Source organism: Cricetulus griseus, chromosome 8 (genome assembly GCF_003668045.3).
Source record: "Cricetulus griseus strain 17A/GY chromosome 8, alternate assembly CriGri-PICRH-1.0, whole genome shotgun sequence".
NCBI lineage: Eukaryota > Metazoa > Chordata > Mammalia > Rodentia > Cricetidae > Cricetulus > Cricetulus griseus.
The window spans coordinates 61,291,584-61,308,965 of NC_048601.1; the positions used below are offsets into that span (position 1 = coordinate 61,291,584).

The window sequence follows — 17,382 nt, forward strand, 5'->3', positions numbered from 1 at the left end:
TTCATGAAAGTGAAGTGCTAAAGAACTCTCTTTTATTTTATGGAAATATTTGTCTCACCATAGATCCTGAAATATTTTCAACAGCTTTGCATCACTCATAATCTCTGGAATTGCCCTCAGAATTATTCTGGAAGGATATTGTCTATTACTCTTTATCTTTCTCTTCTTTTCTGGCTTTTTAAGAAGAAGATTGCCTTCTTTTGAATATAATTAAGGATAGGAACTAACATGTTGACTCACAAAAGGTCAAATCCATTCAAAAACCTGCCTGTCAACTCAGACATTGCTATGAGGGGCTGTGAACATTCTAGCAAGATGAATGGTCATGGGCATGAAAACTCATTGAGTTATAGAGGGAATCACTCCTTCATCAGCTGTTTCAGGTCATCATAAATTCCTCTCTTGCTCACCTCAACTAAGCGGTAGTAATAGTGAAAAACTTTCTCAGCAGTGATGACCACCACACAGAACTCATGGGTGTCTTTTCCTTTTCTGTAACCATATTGCAAATTAAACCACCATGCTAACATCCTGGTTGGTTCTCTCCACCATTCCTGTGATAGTGGCTAAAGAACACAACTCTGATACCTGCTTTAGTAACCTTGTCTACCACCTACTTCCAGACAGTGTTGTTAAAATTGAGGTAGTCTTTATCCTCATCAATACTCTACATGAACTGCTGGATGTCTGGAAGACAATGGCTTACTAGCACCTCTGCTGCACTGCAACTCTCAGCTATTGGCCTAGCCAATAGTCCTGGGCTTGCTTCAGTGCAGGAAACTTGGAGGCATCATAGAAGAACTATGAATTGAGCACCAGCAACAGGAGGCTCACTACCTAGAAGTTGAAATAGTCATCTACCCATGTATGGCAGAACTACTCCACAATCTCGGCTGTGAGAACATTTCCCAAGTCCTTGTTGCCACTGACCAACACCAGTGAAATGTCTTGGTAAATTGGCTTTAGTACTTACTGCAAGTTCATGATCTACCCCCCACAGTGAGGCCCTGGCATTGCATGGATGAGGCTGGAACAGTGAACAAAGAATTTGAGTTTTAGGTTCACCTTGCTGATGGTCTCAATGGCTTATTTAGTGAATTAAATCTCCTGTTCCATTCATCAAGTCATTGTCACAATCCCCAATAGACCAGGCCTTTATCTGCCAAAACTGGAGGTCTTCCCCTTGGATGACATAGAATGGGCCTTTCCATTCCCTTTTCTTTTATGAGGAAAATACATCCAGAGTCCCATCCCAGGCTCTGTGGACAACATTCTACATGTCTGAGGTGACATGGCAAGCCAATTTCTGGCCTTGCCTGGACTTCCCTGCAGCACTGCCTGAACAGTTTCTCTATAAGCAATTATTTATTTCATGGTTGAGGAGAATGTTTTTATTGTAGATATAAAGGTATGCCAGGCCAGAGACATCTGGAAAAGTCTCCCAACCAAAACAAAAGCCCATGGCCAGATGGCTTCAGTGCAGAATTCTACCATAAATTCCAGGAACAGCTCATAACAATTCTCCTCAAACTATTCCACCCAATAGAAGAAGTGTCGTTGCCAAACTCTTTTTATGAGGCTTCAATATCCTTGATACCCAAGCCACACAAAGATACAAGTAAGAAAGAGAATTCCAGACCAATATCCTTCATGAACATTGATATAAAAATACTCAACAAAATACTGACAAATCGAATCCAAGAACACATCAGAGAAATCATCCAACATGATCCAGTAGGCTTCATCCCAGGGATGGTTCAACATACGAAAATCCATCAATGTAATCCATCATATAAACAATCTGAGGGAAAAAAACACAAGATCATCTCACTAGATGATGAAAAATCCTTTGACAAAGTCCAACACCATTTCATGATAAAGGTCTTAGAGAGATCAAGGATAACAGGAACATACCTTAAAATAATAAAAGCAATATACAGGAAGCTGACATCCAGAATCAAATTAAATTCAGAGAAACACAAAGTGATTTCTCTAAAATCAAGGACAAGACAAGACTGTAAACTATCTCCATACCTCTTCAATATTTTCCTATAACTTCTAGCTAGAGCAATAAGACAACAAACCAATATCAAGGGGATAGAAATAGGAAAGGAAGAGGTAAAATTTTCAGTATTTGCAGATGATATTATAGTCTACATAGGTGACCCAGAAACCTCTTCCAGGGAACTGCTACAGCTGACAAACACCTTCAGCAAAGTGGCAGGATACAAGATTAACTCAAAAAAATCTGTAGCCCTACTACATATAGATGATACATTTGTGGAGAAAGAAATCAGAGAAACATCACTGTTTACAATTGCCACAAACAACATGAAATACCTTGTGATAATGGTAACCAAAAAATGTGAAAGAACTGTGCCATAATAATTTTGATTATCTAAAGAAAGAAATTAAAGAAAGATATTAGAAATTAGGAAGGATTTCCCATGTTCTTGGATATGTAGGATCAATATACTAAAAATGGCAATGTTGCCAAAAGCAATCTACAAATTTAATGCAGTCTCCATCGAAATCCCAACACAATTCTTCACAGACCTTGAAAGAACAATTCTCAACTTTATATGGAGAAACAAAAGAACCAGGATAGCCAAAACAACCCTGTACTTTAGATAAATTTCTGACGGCATCACCCACCTGACTTCAAGCTCTCTTACAGAGGTATAATCCTGAAAACAGCTTGGTATTCGCACAAAAATAGACAGGTAGACAAGGGAATAGAGTTGAAAACCCTGATATTAAACCACACAGCTAAGGACACCTGATTTTTTAAAAAGAAGCTAAATTTATATGATGGACTAAAGAAAGCATCTTCAACAAATGGTGCTGGCATAACTGGATGCTGGAATGTAGAAGACTGGAGATAGAACCGTGTTTTTCAACATGCACAAAACTTTAGTCCAAATGGATCAGAGACCTCAACATACATCCAGCCACACTGAACCTATTGGAAGTGAAAGTGGGAAAAACCCTTGAATTAATTGGTACTGGAGACCCCTTCCAGAACAATACACCAGTAGGACAGACACTGAGATCAACAATTAATAAAAGGGACTTCCTGAAACTGAGAAGCTTTTGTAAGGCATAGGACACAGTCAGCACAACAAAACAGCAGCCCACTGAATGGGAAAAGATATTCACCTTATTTTTTTTCAAACGAATTATTTACCTACTTGGTTATTTTCTTGATTTCTAAATAACTTTCCTTTTTCCTTGAATAGTTATTTGAAACTGATTTTGAATTTTAACAAATTACCTCTTTGACCCAGTGTGAGATTTACTTAAACTTATTTTATTTATGCCCAACTAAATTTTAGAGTATCGAGGAGACTTGCTGAATCACAAACAGCTTTTAATCCTCAAGGATGAGTCAAGATCTCAGAATCATTTCCTATAGAGTTTTTCCTATTGCATTGCAACAACAGATGACATGAAACAATATAATGTAATCTTTGAACTTACTGTTTTTCACTCTACTCAACTCTACTCAAATGCCATTTTAATATTATGAAGCATATATATTTAAATGTCCAAAAATTTTCAAAAAGCAATACAGAGAAAGTGTATTAAAGTGAATATAGAGGTTAATGTCAAAGGTACAATATATTATGGCTCTTATGTATCATGTACAAAGAATATATACAATGAAAATTCAAACACAAGTTAAATGAATAAATATCTCACACAGTAGAATGGAATGGATTCATGCTGAATCAACTGCTTTTATAAAGATCTAAAATATTTTTGCAACTTCAAGAAGGTCTTTCAGATGAATTTTTATATATGTACTCATCAAACAAACCCTGACCAACTTGTTTTCTATAGGAATTTGATTTTTCATTTCTAAACTCTCATATGAAATGAATTCTCTGGATGATGATATTTCATAATATTTTTATGCAAAAATATGGAAAAGTCATTTTTTGACATAATTGCAGCTGAGGTCTGTATTTCCAATACATATATTATAGGCCATAAAATAGACATGAATACATGAACAGAGAAATATAAATTAATTTTCCTGCTCCTGGTACTAAACAAATACCAATCATAGGAGCATAGCCATGAGTGTAAAGTTCATTCTTTTTCTCAATAAATTGTTTTCCATTGATTAAGTTATGACAAGAAGTTGCATTTATATTTTACATTTCTTGATCAAGTTGCAATTTTTTCTTATTAGTTATAGACCTTCTTTTATATATGATCTTGTGTAGAGACTCTTATTGAGGACACAATAAGAGTCCTATGCCTTACAAAGTTTCCTTATTTCAGTGTTCTTTATCCATTTTTTGTACTACTTTATCCATGTTACTTCATTTACAAATCGTATTGTAGGGTCTAGGACTTCTAGCCACATATTCCTGGCCCCAATAATTGTGTCAGGTATTGAATTCATCTTATGAAATTGGAATTAAATCCAATCAGAAAGTATTTTGTTTTACAATGACTTTCAAGCAACTGTGGTTAAAGTTGGCATGTATTATAAGAGTGCTGCCCATTATAGCTCATCAGGTAAAACACAATATTATGTGAGCTGTACCAAGTTATTGAGACATGCTTTGTGTTTTGATTTTTATTACAATTAAAGGCTCTTATATTATTAAGAATCAGTTTTCTTTAAGGAGTGGCCCCAGGTAGGTAGGTTATCCAAAAAAAAAAAGTATATGAAATCTGAAAAGGGTTAGAGCCAATATGAAAAGAATTATTGAAAAAAGGGCATGAATATTGTCAAAGTATATTGTAGCATGCCTGAAATTCCTAAGAAAGTGTTTTTTTTTCAAATTACATTAAAAATATGAAGCAAGTAGCTATGCATGGTGGCACATGCCTTTCATCCGAGATCGCAGTAGGCTGAGGTAGGTGTATCTCGGTATATAAGTTCAGCTTGGTCTGCATAGTGAGTTCCAGGAAGGCCAGGGATACACAGAGAATCACTGTCTCAAAAAACCAATGTGTGTGTGTGTGTGTGTGTGTGTGTGTGTGTGTGTGTGTTGTGAAGGTGTATTATTTTATTTAATTTTACTAGATGTATCAGTAGTAGTGTTCTCTATTCTTTCAGAGGTAATGTGTTCACTTCCTAGCAACCACATGGTGGCTTACAATCACCCATAACTCCAGTTCCCAGGGACCTAATGCCCTCTTTTTTTTCTCTTCATGTATCAATTTGGGGGAAAATTTTATGGGCTGATGGGAATGTGTATTCTTTAGTTTGTAGACTTTTAAAATATTTTTAGATCTTTGTCAGTTCACTTATGCTACAATACATTTGGTTTATTTTGAGAGTAACTTCTGGTGATTAAGTATATTGTGTATTATAAAACAAAGAGGTGAAATGATCTGTACTAATTAATTTTCAGTTCTAACCCATAGATACTGTGTTAAATTTATTAATCTTAAGAGGATGAACAAATACTACCATATTGTGCCCAACTTTAGCTTAATCTAATCTACTTTATTGGGACTTCATTCCAAAATCATTTCCAAAATAATGATTTTCAATGGGAAAACTGATGACAATTCTATCCTCTTAATAATTTCAAAGAATATTCAAATAATCATTTAAAATGAAAATAATGTTATATATTTCAGAATGAATACAATAATTCATAACCTTAAAAAGAACCCTTTTAAATAACCTAGTTAGTCTAAAAATAAAAATACAACAAATTGAGATAAAAATAACATGTTACACATATACAATGTGCTGTGTTTCTCTTGGGACAAGAAAAACATTTGAAACCTGGGCCACACCAAACAAGAATGTTCATGTTAGTGTCTATGTCACTGTAAGAGAGACAGACAAAATCACATGAAAAATTCATCAGCAATATTTAAGATTATCTTCATGTCATATATTTCATATATAAATGAAATGAGACCTTTGCATATTATGGGTAAAATTTTTGTCTGCATAACAAACATATTTTCATAAAACATGTGAGTATATCATTTTGAAGAGAATTTCAAAGTATTATACACTAGCTCACTGAATTCCATGTGTGTCAAAATCTTCCCAGTATGATAGATACTGTCTCATCTGACATCTCACTTTTACAGTTCTAAAAATCACATTTGCATCCTAGAAGACAGAGCCTACAATTTCTTATGAGGAAAGTAAAAACTTGGAATGCAGCTACTGTAGAGGTCACCTCACCATTTTCCTTTTGTATCCTATTTTATTCACTACCAGCAATCCATAGTATTATCAGCCCCAGGGAACACAGAGAATAATTCATTTTCAAAAGATGAAATTAGGAAAGTGAACAGTCAATGCAAGATTATTGATGAACTTTTATCTCTGACCAGCAATAAAAAGTCCACCCTGTAGAGCAATATGTAAATATTGTGATGGATACAGTAGTTTAAGAAGGAGAAATTATTCAGGATTCTTTTGTTTTTTGTTTGTTTGCTTGCTTGTTTTTTTTCGAGACAGGGTTTTTCTGTATCTTTGAAGGCTGTCCTGGAACTAGCTATTGTACACCAGGCTGGTCTTGAACTCACAGAGATCCACCTGCCTCTGCTTCCCGAGTGCTGGAACTAAAGGCGTGCACCACCAATACACAGCTATTCAGGATTCTTATCTTTGAAAAGTCACAAAGGAACCATAGACTTTCCCCACTCTCTTTATTACCCCAGACACACTTATCAGAGTCACTCCTAGCACTGCAACAGAACACAAGCGGCAGCTTCACATTCCCACCCCTGTGAACACCTCTTCTGGATCCCACATATCATTCCCCACTGCCCTTCTATTCTGGCCTCATCCCTGTGTCTCAGCCACCAAATTGGACAGATACCCCCCTTGCTAAACCATAAGCAAGCCTGCTAGAAAACCAGGTTGGCTGACTGTAGACCTTTGCCATACTCTCTTACCCTAGAGCCAACACTCTGAGTCAACTCTAATTCTATGAAAGAACACTAATGGAAACATTTCCCCCTCTGTACATGCCTCTTGTGGATCCTTCATATTATCTCTCCCTGACTTCCCCTTCTCCCAGCCTCCAAAACCAGCAAGTATTCCCACTACTCCCCCTGCACCTCAAACACACAAGATGAGCAGGCTAGCAAACTAGGCAACAACCAGTCAACACACTCTCTGAAAACCCAGGGAGTAACAGAAGCCACAGACAACCATCCAACCAAGAAAAAACAAAATATTGTCACCTAGACATATAATCACTACAAATGCACATGCGTATATGACAGCATAGAACAAAATCAGTAACAGCCAGGGCACTTTGTCACCACCAGGGCCCAGCTCTTCTAGCACAAAAGGCACTGAAGCTGGCTCACAAGAAAAATGGCCATAAAACTAACTAAATGAAGATGATAGTGGTATTTAAAAAGGAAGTGAATAAATCCTTCAAGGGAAGCCTGGGAAATAAATATTTAAAGGAAATAAAACTGTTCAAGATCTGAAAATGGAAACAGAAGCAATAAAGTAAACACAAACTGTGTAAATAACGTGATCAAACAGTTTAAGAATAAAAATAGGAAGTACAGAGGCAACCTTCACCAACAGAATATAAGAGATGGAGAGGTGGGAGAATAGAGATCAGGATGAAAGATACCATAATAGAGGGAGTCATCATAGGTTTGAGGAGAGAAGTGGCATTAGGGAGACATGCAGAGATCTACAAAGATGACACCACCTGGCAATCTTAGTAATAGTGGAGCGATTACCGTAAATGCCCTTTCCTGATGAGGCTGATGACTACCTTATATGACATTTTAGAGCCTTCATCCAGTGGCGGAAGGAAGCAGAGGCAGACACCCACATCTAAACACTGAATTGCAGAGAGGAGGAGTGATGAGCAAAGGAGTCAAGACAGGGGTGGTGAAATCCACAGAATCAGCTGAGCTGAATAAGGGGGAGCTCATGGATCAAAAACTGATGCCTGAGAGGCCAGCATGGGACTTATCCAGACCCCCTGAATGTGGGTGTCAGTGAGGAGCACTCAGGAATCTATGGGGCCTCAGGTAGTAGATCAGTATTTATTCCTGGTGCATGAATGTAATTTGGGAGACCATTCCACATGGAGGGATGCTCTCTCAGCCTGCACATGTCGGGTAGGTTCTAGGCCCTTCGTGGGATGATATGACAGACTTTCGGAGATTCCCCCATGGAGGGCCTCACCCTCCCTAGGGAGCAGAGGGGCTATGGGGTGGGGGTTGGAGAGTTGGTTGGGGGCAGGAGAGGGGTAGAAGGAGAGGGAGTTGGAATTGACATGTGAAGCAAGCTTGTTACTAATTTAAATAAAAAAAAAAGGTGAAAAGGGTATCTCAGAAATAGAAGCTACAGTAGAAGAAATGGCTACATGGATAAAAGACAATAATAAATCTAAAAAGTTTCTGACACAATACATCCAGGACATCTGGGGCACCCTGAAAGGATTAAGCAAATGAATAATATGTATAGGGGAAGAAGAATCCCCCATCAAAAGCCCAGAAAGTATTTTGAACAAAGTCATAGAAGAAATTTTTCCTAATCTATAGGAGGTCATGCTTATAAAGGTACAAGAAGAATATAGAACACCAAATAGATAGTACCAGAAAAGAATGTCCCCCTACCATGTAAGAATCAAAACACTAACCAGGCAGAACAAAGACAGAATGTTAGATGCAAAGGAAGCAACTAAGTCACATATAAAATCAGACCTAATAGAATTACACCAGAATTCTCTATGGAAACACTAAATGCTGGAAGGGTCCCCACAAATAACCTGCTGTCTCTAAACCATGGATGCCAGTGTAGATTTCTATACCTAGCAAAACTTTCAATTACCATGAACAGAGAAAATAGGATATTCCATAATAAAGGCATATTTAAACTCTGGTCCTACCAAATGTGCTCGAAGGAAAAATCCAAACTAAGGAGGTTAACTACAACCATGAAAGTACAAGAAATAATCTCACATCAGCAAAACCAAAAGGAATAACACACAGACACAATCAACACCACCAACCACCACAACAGCAAAATAGCAGAAGTTTCCAATCATTGTTCATTGATGTCTCTCAATAACAATGGAGTTAATTCTCCATTAAAAAAAAAAACAACTTAGATTAACAGAATCAGGGACTTCTAAACATGCACAAATAAGGATTGTATTAGCACCCAAAGACTCCAATTGTTTGAGTTATTTACACACACAAGTTTCACTTGGCAGCCTGGGACTCTTTCTAGAATATACTATGGGCATATACCAATACTAAAAAATTCAATGAACAACCTGCTAACAATAGTAGGAGATGACTGCATAATTAATTCTGAACAGTAGGATAAATTTTAGACTTGGAAAGGTTCTATGCAGGCTTACTCTTGTTATGAGCATTTCACAGCATGCATTGGCTTGGATAATAAGGCAATCAATAATAAGGAATCAATAATTGTTAATTTTATTCTCTGGTAATTTGGTTATTGAGCTACATAAACACTTAATACACCAGTTTTAGGACAGAATCCTTATCCTTATAATCAACACTATAACAGAGCTAGTGTTTAGTAATTAAAGGAAAGGGACATCATTGCTTAAAGGGCTAAATAGTACTGTCCTTTTCAAATATTTTTGTCATCTAAATTATTTTGAATAAAAAGTGGAACATTGGAGGAAATCTTTGTCTGGTGAGTCAGAAACAAATCACATCATGAGGACAAAAATGTAATAAAATTTTAATTTTCCAAATTATAATCTTAGCTTGACTAATTATAGAAATTTGATATGTGTATAAAGAAACCTCACAGAATTCTCAGCATTCATGTAAGATCTAGAACCATGGAATAAACGAAAAAGACATACATGTTTTCTTAGTATCCGCAGAAAGTCTATCCAGGACCTTCTGGCTTTCAGAGTTTCCATTGAGAAGTCAGGTGTGATTCTGATAGGTTTGCCTTTGTATGTTGCTTGGACTTTTTTCTTTGCAGCTCTTAAAAATTGTTTCTTTATTCTGTATGTTTGGTGTTTTCATTATTATGTGGCTAGGAGACTTTTGTTTGGTATAGTCTATAGTCTATTTGGTGTTCTCTAAGATTCTTGTGCCTTCATATGCATGTCCTTCTTTAGGTCAGGAAAAAAAAGTTTGCATGATGAATTGAGGTTGTGATTTGCTGACATAATCCCAAATGCATAAAAGAAAATATTAATTACTTAGACTTCAATGTTTAAAAAAAGAAATTATGCCTAAAAAAGAACCTAGCTGATGAATAGAGTGATAAATTTCAGGCTCAAATATGGTGCATGGAAATTATGTATTCAACAAGGGACTGCTATTCAAAATTTAAAAAAGAACAACCAAATTCAAAATGAATAAAACCATGCCATGCATTATGTAACAGTCTAATCAGATCATGGGAAAAGATAGGCATGGATAATTTCCTGAATAGAATATAGAGAAGACACCATTTTTTAATGTTAAACAAAGTTAGTTGGTAAAGAAAGCCATGTTCAATCTATATGTAGCTATGAAATGACACAATTCAAAATACAGTGTTAGCATCTTGATTATAAATATTCAAGAGAAGTGGATAAATGATATTGTTAATCAGACTATGAAGTGATAGCACTAAAAATTACCTTGTCAAATCTTTCTACCAATGAAGAAAAGTCATTCAACAATTCTGCTAAAATAATTCTTGGATATTTTTGCAGAGAAATGAAGACTATTTTTGACACAATACCCCTTGAAAACTGGTTCAGAAAGGTTCTTCTAGAACAACCTAGATGTCCCTCAACTGAACAATGGATAAAGAAATGTGTGGTACATTTACACAATGAATTATTACTCAGCTGTTAAAAACATCTTGAAGTTTGTAAGCAAATGGGTGGGACTAAAAAATTGTCCCTAGTGAAGTAACCCATATCCACCTAACAGTGGGAGAAGGGGCTTCCTCTAAAACTTATACTGGCTTTTGGAACTCTAGTCCTCAAGTTGTGTCACCTTATCAAGCCTTAATACATGGAGAGATTCATAGTTTTGCTGAAACTTGATATGCCATGCTTTGTTCATACCTATGGGAGATTTGTTATAACCTGAAAAGAAATGAGAATAAAGTGGTTTAGGAGTGGGAACAGAGGTTGGGGGAGGGACTGGAAGAAGAGGATGGAACAGAAATTAAGGCAAGGATGTAAAATAAATTTATTTTAAAAATACAAACATGGTATCCACTCGCTCATAAATGGATATAAACTGTACAACAAAGGATAACTGTGCTACAGTCTACAGAACCAGAGAGAGTACATCATAAATAGGGTTCAAGTGAGGATGCCCAGAGTTCTCTGGTAAGGGGAAATAGAAGAGACTTCATGAGTGGCCAGAAGGTAGGTGGTGATGAGAACATGAGCTATTTGGTTGATGGGGGTAGATGAAGGCCAAGAATACTGTAAGTGATACTGAAAAGGGGGATATCTCTGTCAGGTAGAAACCTGTCACAGGGGAATGGCCAGGAATGCACAAGGATGACTCCAGCTAAAACTCCAAGAAATAACAGAAGCATAGTCTTAATTAGCCATCTCCAGTGACCAGGCATGATTTCAAGTGGAGAACTTGATACACAAACCTAGACACACCTACAGTATGTCCTGCCTAGATGACCTGGAGAAAGGTTGAACTAAAGTTTGAGGGAGTGGCTAGCCAATGACTAGTCAAACATAAAACCAAGCCAGGAGAGTAAGTCCAACACTAACATATCCTGGAGCACCAGAAAATCAAAACAGACAGAATGATACAGAGACATAAGATAGAACAAAAAAATACTGGAGAAAAAATGTCAGTGTAATGATGCCTAACGATATCCTGCTATATTCTAGATTGTTGCTTAACCCAATTGTCATCAGAAAGGCTTCATCAAGCACCTGATGAAAACAGATGCAGACTCACAGCAAACATTAGGCAGAGCTTGTGGAATCCTCTAGGAGAGGATTTTAGGATACAGAAGGGTAAGGAGCACCACAAGATAACCCACAGAATCAACTAAACTGGCTCACAGTGGATAACAGAGATTTAACTGACACCAGGGATCCTACATGGGACTAATCTAGGCACAATATACATATGTTACAATTGTGTAGCTTTGTGGGATTCCTAACATTGGGAGCAGGGACTGACTCTGACACTTCTATTGGTTTTTGGAATCCTACTATGCATACTGAATTGCCTTGCCCAGTCTTAACACAAATGGAGGAAGAGTAGATTTGGAGGGTGGGGACAGGGAGGAGAACTGAGAGGAGAATGGGGAGGAGAAACTATGGACAGGATGTTAATTATATACATAAAAGTCTTCCAGAAGTAGCTGAATTTGAGTAACTGCTTAAATGTTCTTCATCTGCTAAACAGATAAACTGGACTTTTTGATACCATGGTTTCTACTTTCAACCAAGTATAAGATAATTATTTATACATACAACTTGGAAGAATCTCAAGTAAACTAAGTCAATGTGAAATTGTATGCATTGCATAGTCTTTTCTATAGTGCTTGCAATGAGTGTAGGGATTTTATGACTTTAAAGGGTATAAACTAGCAGTTTTGTAGTAAGAGTGCAGATAAACCCAAGATTATGGTTCAGACAACAGACAATGTGACAATTATGCCTAGAGAGACCCCACATGCACACATGACATGCTCATAAACAAGTGCAAATGAGTTCATTACTAACAAGAAAATTCTTCCAAATTCCTCATTTACATCCATGTAGGAAATATCATCCCAAGAGAAAGCAGTGTATATGGTAAATAAGCCCTATCTATAAGTTTGTGACAGTTTCCTATGAGGGTATAATTATTTGGAAACAAAAAAGGAAAAATTAAAAGGCTTGATCACTTGAAGTCCTCACAAAAAATGAGATGCCGAGTTGCAATCCCTCTAATTAAAAAGAAAAGAGTTATGCCTCCCACTAATGGTAGAATTGCAGGAAGAAATTCTAGTGCATTTTGGAGCAACAAGGAATGGAGTGATTGGAAAGATATTTGTGGTTACTAGAAGAGCCACACTGAAAACATGTATACCTAAAACCAAAATTCAAGTAACCTGCAGAAATAAAATCATGAAGACATTTTGTAGATGCCATAATATAGCAAACGTATTTTAGATTTCATGCCACTTAGTCCTCATATTCTTTTTTTTTCTCTCATACAATGCATCACAAACACAGCCTTCCCTCCATTCACTCCTCCTAGAAAACCCAAGCCACCTTCTCCTCTGGATCCAACGATTCTAAATTTTCCTTAATAAAAGAGGCTGCCTCCCAGAGATGAGAACAGAGAATAGCATAACAAGATGCAACATGATTAGAAACAAGCCCTCCTATCAAGACTGGATAAGGCAACCCAGGAGAAGGGAAAAGTTCCCAAGTGTGGTCAAAAAGTCAGAGACACCTCTTATCTCACATTTAGAATTCCCCCCACAAAACTGTCCTAAATAACCACAGCATGGATGCCAATTACCTAATGAAACCTTATGCAGGCCCCATGATTGTTGCATCAGTCTCTGCAAACCCCCATAAGCCCTGTTTATTGATTATGTGAACTCTATTCTTGTTTCCTGACCATCTTGGTTATTGTAATCTTCATCCCTACTTCCTTAGAGTTCCTCAGATCAGCCTATGTTTGGGTGTGGGTCTCTGGAGCTCCTCACATCAGCTGCCAGAGAAAGCCTCACTGTTGATTCTACCCTAGGTCTCTATGCCATCCAGTTTTATTTTCCTTGCCATTCAGGCAGTGTCAGACATGTGATTCCTCTCCTAACTTGGACCCCAACTTAGACAAGAATTTGGCTGGGTATTGTTATAGAAAAACTGTGGATGAAAGTTTTCATGGCTGTGTTGCCACCACATGAATAGTCCCTAGGGTCACTGTCATAGGTTCCAAGAAGATTCCACTGCACTAAGTTTACACATGCACCATAAATGCACCTATATTCCAGTAGTCTGTCTTTGTACTATCTCTCTCTGTCCCTTGCTGTTCCACATGATCCCTCCTGTTCCCATGTCCATCCTTTCACCTTCCCAATTCACCCGCAGGATCTATTCTATTTCCCCTTCCCAAATAGAACAATGGGTCTCTAAAAAAGCCTTTATTATTGTCCAGCCTCTCTAGGTCTGAGGATTGAAGAGTGATTATACATTCCTTAATAGCTAAATCCAGTTATAAGTGAATACATATCTTGTTTGTCTTTCTAGGTCACAGTTACCTCCCTTGGGATGGTTTCTAGTTCCATATATTATCCTGCAAATTTCCGGTTGTCAGTTTTTTTCTATCAGCTGGTTAATACTTCATTATGTGAATATAACACATTCTTCAGTTGAGGGACATCTGGGTCATTTCCAGTTTCCAGGTATTATGAATAAAGCTGCTATGAAGTGTCCTTATGTAGGATGGAGCATCCTTTGGGTATATGACCAAAAGATTTAGGTGGATCTTGAGATGGACTGATTCCCAATTTTCTGAGGAATAGCCATATTGATTTCTGTAGTGGCTGAAAAACATTGCCCTCTCACCAGCAATTAAGTATTTCCCTTACTCCACATCCATGACAACATGAACTGTCACTTGAGGTTTTTATATTTGGAATTCTATAAGGAATAAGATGAACATTTGAGCCTGGTGGTTGTGGTGCACTCTTTTAATCCTAGCACTTGGGAGGCAGAGACTGGCAGATCTCTGTGAGTTCAAGACCAGCTTGGTCTACAAAAGCTAGTTCCAATACAGCCTCCAAAGCCACAGAGAAAGCCTGTCTTGAAAAACCAAAAAAAAAAGAGAGATGAACATTTGAAGTAGTTTGTTTTGAATTTCCATGATGGCTAAGTATTTTGAACATTTATTTAAGTGTTTCTCAGCCATTTCAAACTCCTCTATTGAGAATTTTCTGTTTATATATATTCCATTTTTAACTGGATTACTTAGTTTGTTGACATTTACCTTCTTGAATTATTTACATATTTTGTATATTATCTCTCTATTTGATGTGGAGTTGATAAAAATATTTTGCCATGCTGTGGGCTGATGTTTTGGCCTGTTGACAATGTCCTTTGCCTTGCAGAAGTTTTCCATTTTCATAAGATTCTATTTATTATTTCCCAACTGAGTGCCTGGGCTATAAATGTTCTTTTCAGGAATTGTGTCCTATGTCTAAGCATTCAATGCTCTTCCCTAATTTTTATCCTACCAGGTTAAGTGTGCCTGGTTTAATGTTGAGATCATTGATCCACTTGGAATTGAGCTTCAGGCAAGATGATAAATACTGATTAATTTTCATTCTTTACATGCAGACATCAATTTATATCCATACCATTTGTTGAAAACGCTTCAATGACCTCATGGTATTGGGAGAAAAAACAGACATTTATTAATGGATCAAATAACAATCCAGACATAAATCCACATACCCATGGTCACCTGATTTTTCATATCCTATTTTCAAAAGTAGCTACTAAAAAGATCTCTAAAAATCTTAATATTTGGTCAGGCCAGACCAAATCTCAGCATGGAAAATTGAGATAGATGGTAAGGACAAGCTGTCCTGAACAAAGAAGCTATTGACAATTACTTACTTGCAGGAGATAAAGACTCAGTTTTTTTTTCTAAGAACACCTGATATACTAACAGACTATTAGTATTAATGGCTTCTGAGAAAGGTTATGCACTCTCTTCAGCATTGTAACATTCTTGCCATTAGTATGAAAATTCTGCTGTGTTCCATTACATAATACCCAACTCATAATTAAAGCCAAGAAAATTAACTCACTGACTCAAAACAAAATCATTACTCTTGAAGGAGGTTTTCAAGAATAAGAGTTTCAGAGTTAGAGGGAAGAAGATAATTGGGAGTAAAACTGAATTTCTAAAACTTGTCTTTATTTATCTTTTTAAATTTCCAAAGTATAGAATAAATTAAAATAAAACAAAATAATGAAATGACCAACCAGGCCATATATAGAACAACACTGAATGCATACAAAGTTATATTACTGAGTTTATGGAAAGATGTGTAAAAAAAGGTAAATATAGGTAATGAAGCTCTGTCTGAACATGTAGTTCCTGGAAGCTTAAAGACTCTCAAATCATTTCAGTGCAAAGCACCTGTCCAAAATATTAAATGTCAAGGCAAATAGAAAATACAGAGGGAAAGAGAGAGACAGAGACAGAGAGAAAAACATGAAGGGATAAGATACATTGATGGGAATTCTACTAAACTGACACAATTTCTTAATTAAAATACCAAGGTAGGAGGTAATTGGGCAATATAGCCAAAGGTCTAACATGAAATAAGAACAAAAAGTTCCCTGACACCCCCAAAAATACAATTAGCAGAAAATTTAAGAAATGAAAGAAACATAAGCACACTTTGGAAAAAGAAAAAAATTATAATTTAAACTGAAAATACATTTATACTAAAATCATTAAGTTTACACAACTGTAGAAGAGAAATTAAAATTTTATCTATATATGAAAACACAAACCAGAAACATATTCATACAATAGAATAAAATGCTAAAAGCATCCAGAAAATGGTATCATGGATATTTTGCAACTCATCAGTAACTGTTCATGTGCTTGGAAAAAATATGGAGTCAAAATGTTAAAAACAGCTGAATGGAGATAAAAAGAACTAGTTGTTCATCAGAAACAAAAAAAAAAATCACCAGTAACAACAGAGTCTTAACTTACAGAGTCCAAATCATACTTTACACAAAGAGAAAACAAATGGAAATAGAATATGCAATAGTTATAATAATAAAATGGAATTTAAGTCAAAGCACAAATGTAAAAATGAATTAATTATATAGTACAGGAGACAGGTTAAAGAAGGGATGTGTCTCACTTTCTGTCTGCTTCACAGGATAATTTTGAATAAAGACAGCAGAGAATCTCTGTATTATCAAAATGGGTTTTCACTCAGTCTTAAGCCCATCATTCATGGTTTTGAGAATGTCCCTCTTCACGGTTTTTCTGAGGCAATTTCAATGTTATTGCGAATAAAGAGAACTGAGACTCCTGACCCTTGAGGTGTAGCCAATGCAGGTGCTCATACTACAAGTCCCTCAGCTACAAGCAATAATCTGGAGTACCACAGTACCTCTATTACACAGAAATAAGTAACATACTCATCAGCTGGGTCACCCCAAGCAAGGATGTTTTTGTTAGGGTCTGAATCACTGTGGGAGGAACATATGAAGCTTGCATGCAGTAATAAAGTCCAAAATCCTCAGCTTCCATTCTGCTGATCTTAAGTGTGAAGTCTGTGCCTGACCCAGTGCCACTGAACCTGTCTGGTACCCCAGAAGCTCGTTTGGAAATCTTATAGATCAGAAGCTTTGGAGACTGGCCTGGCTTCTGAAGGAGCCAATTCAAATAGGTGTTTCCATCACT

At 36.6% G+C, this 17,382-nt stretch overlaps 1 pseudogene; it reads right to left on the reverse strand.

Moving 5' to 3' along the window:
- Positions 1–359: 359 nt before the first annotated feature.
- On the reverse strand, positions 360–7,931 carry LOC113837139 (annotated as a pseudogene).
- Between the last annotated feature and the right edge of the window lie 9,451 nt (positions 7,932–17,382).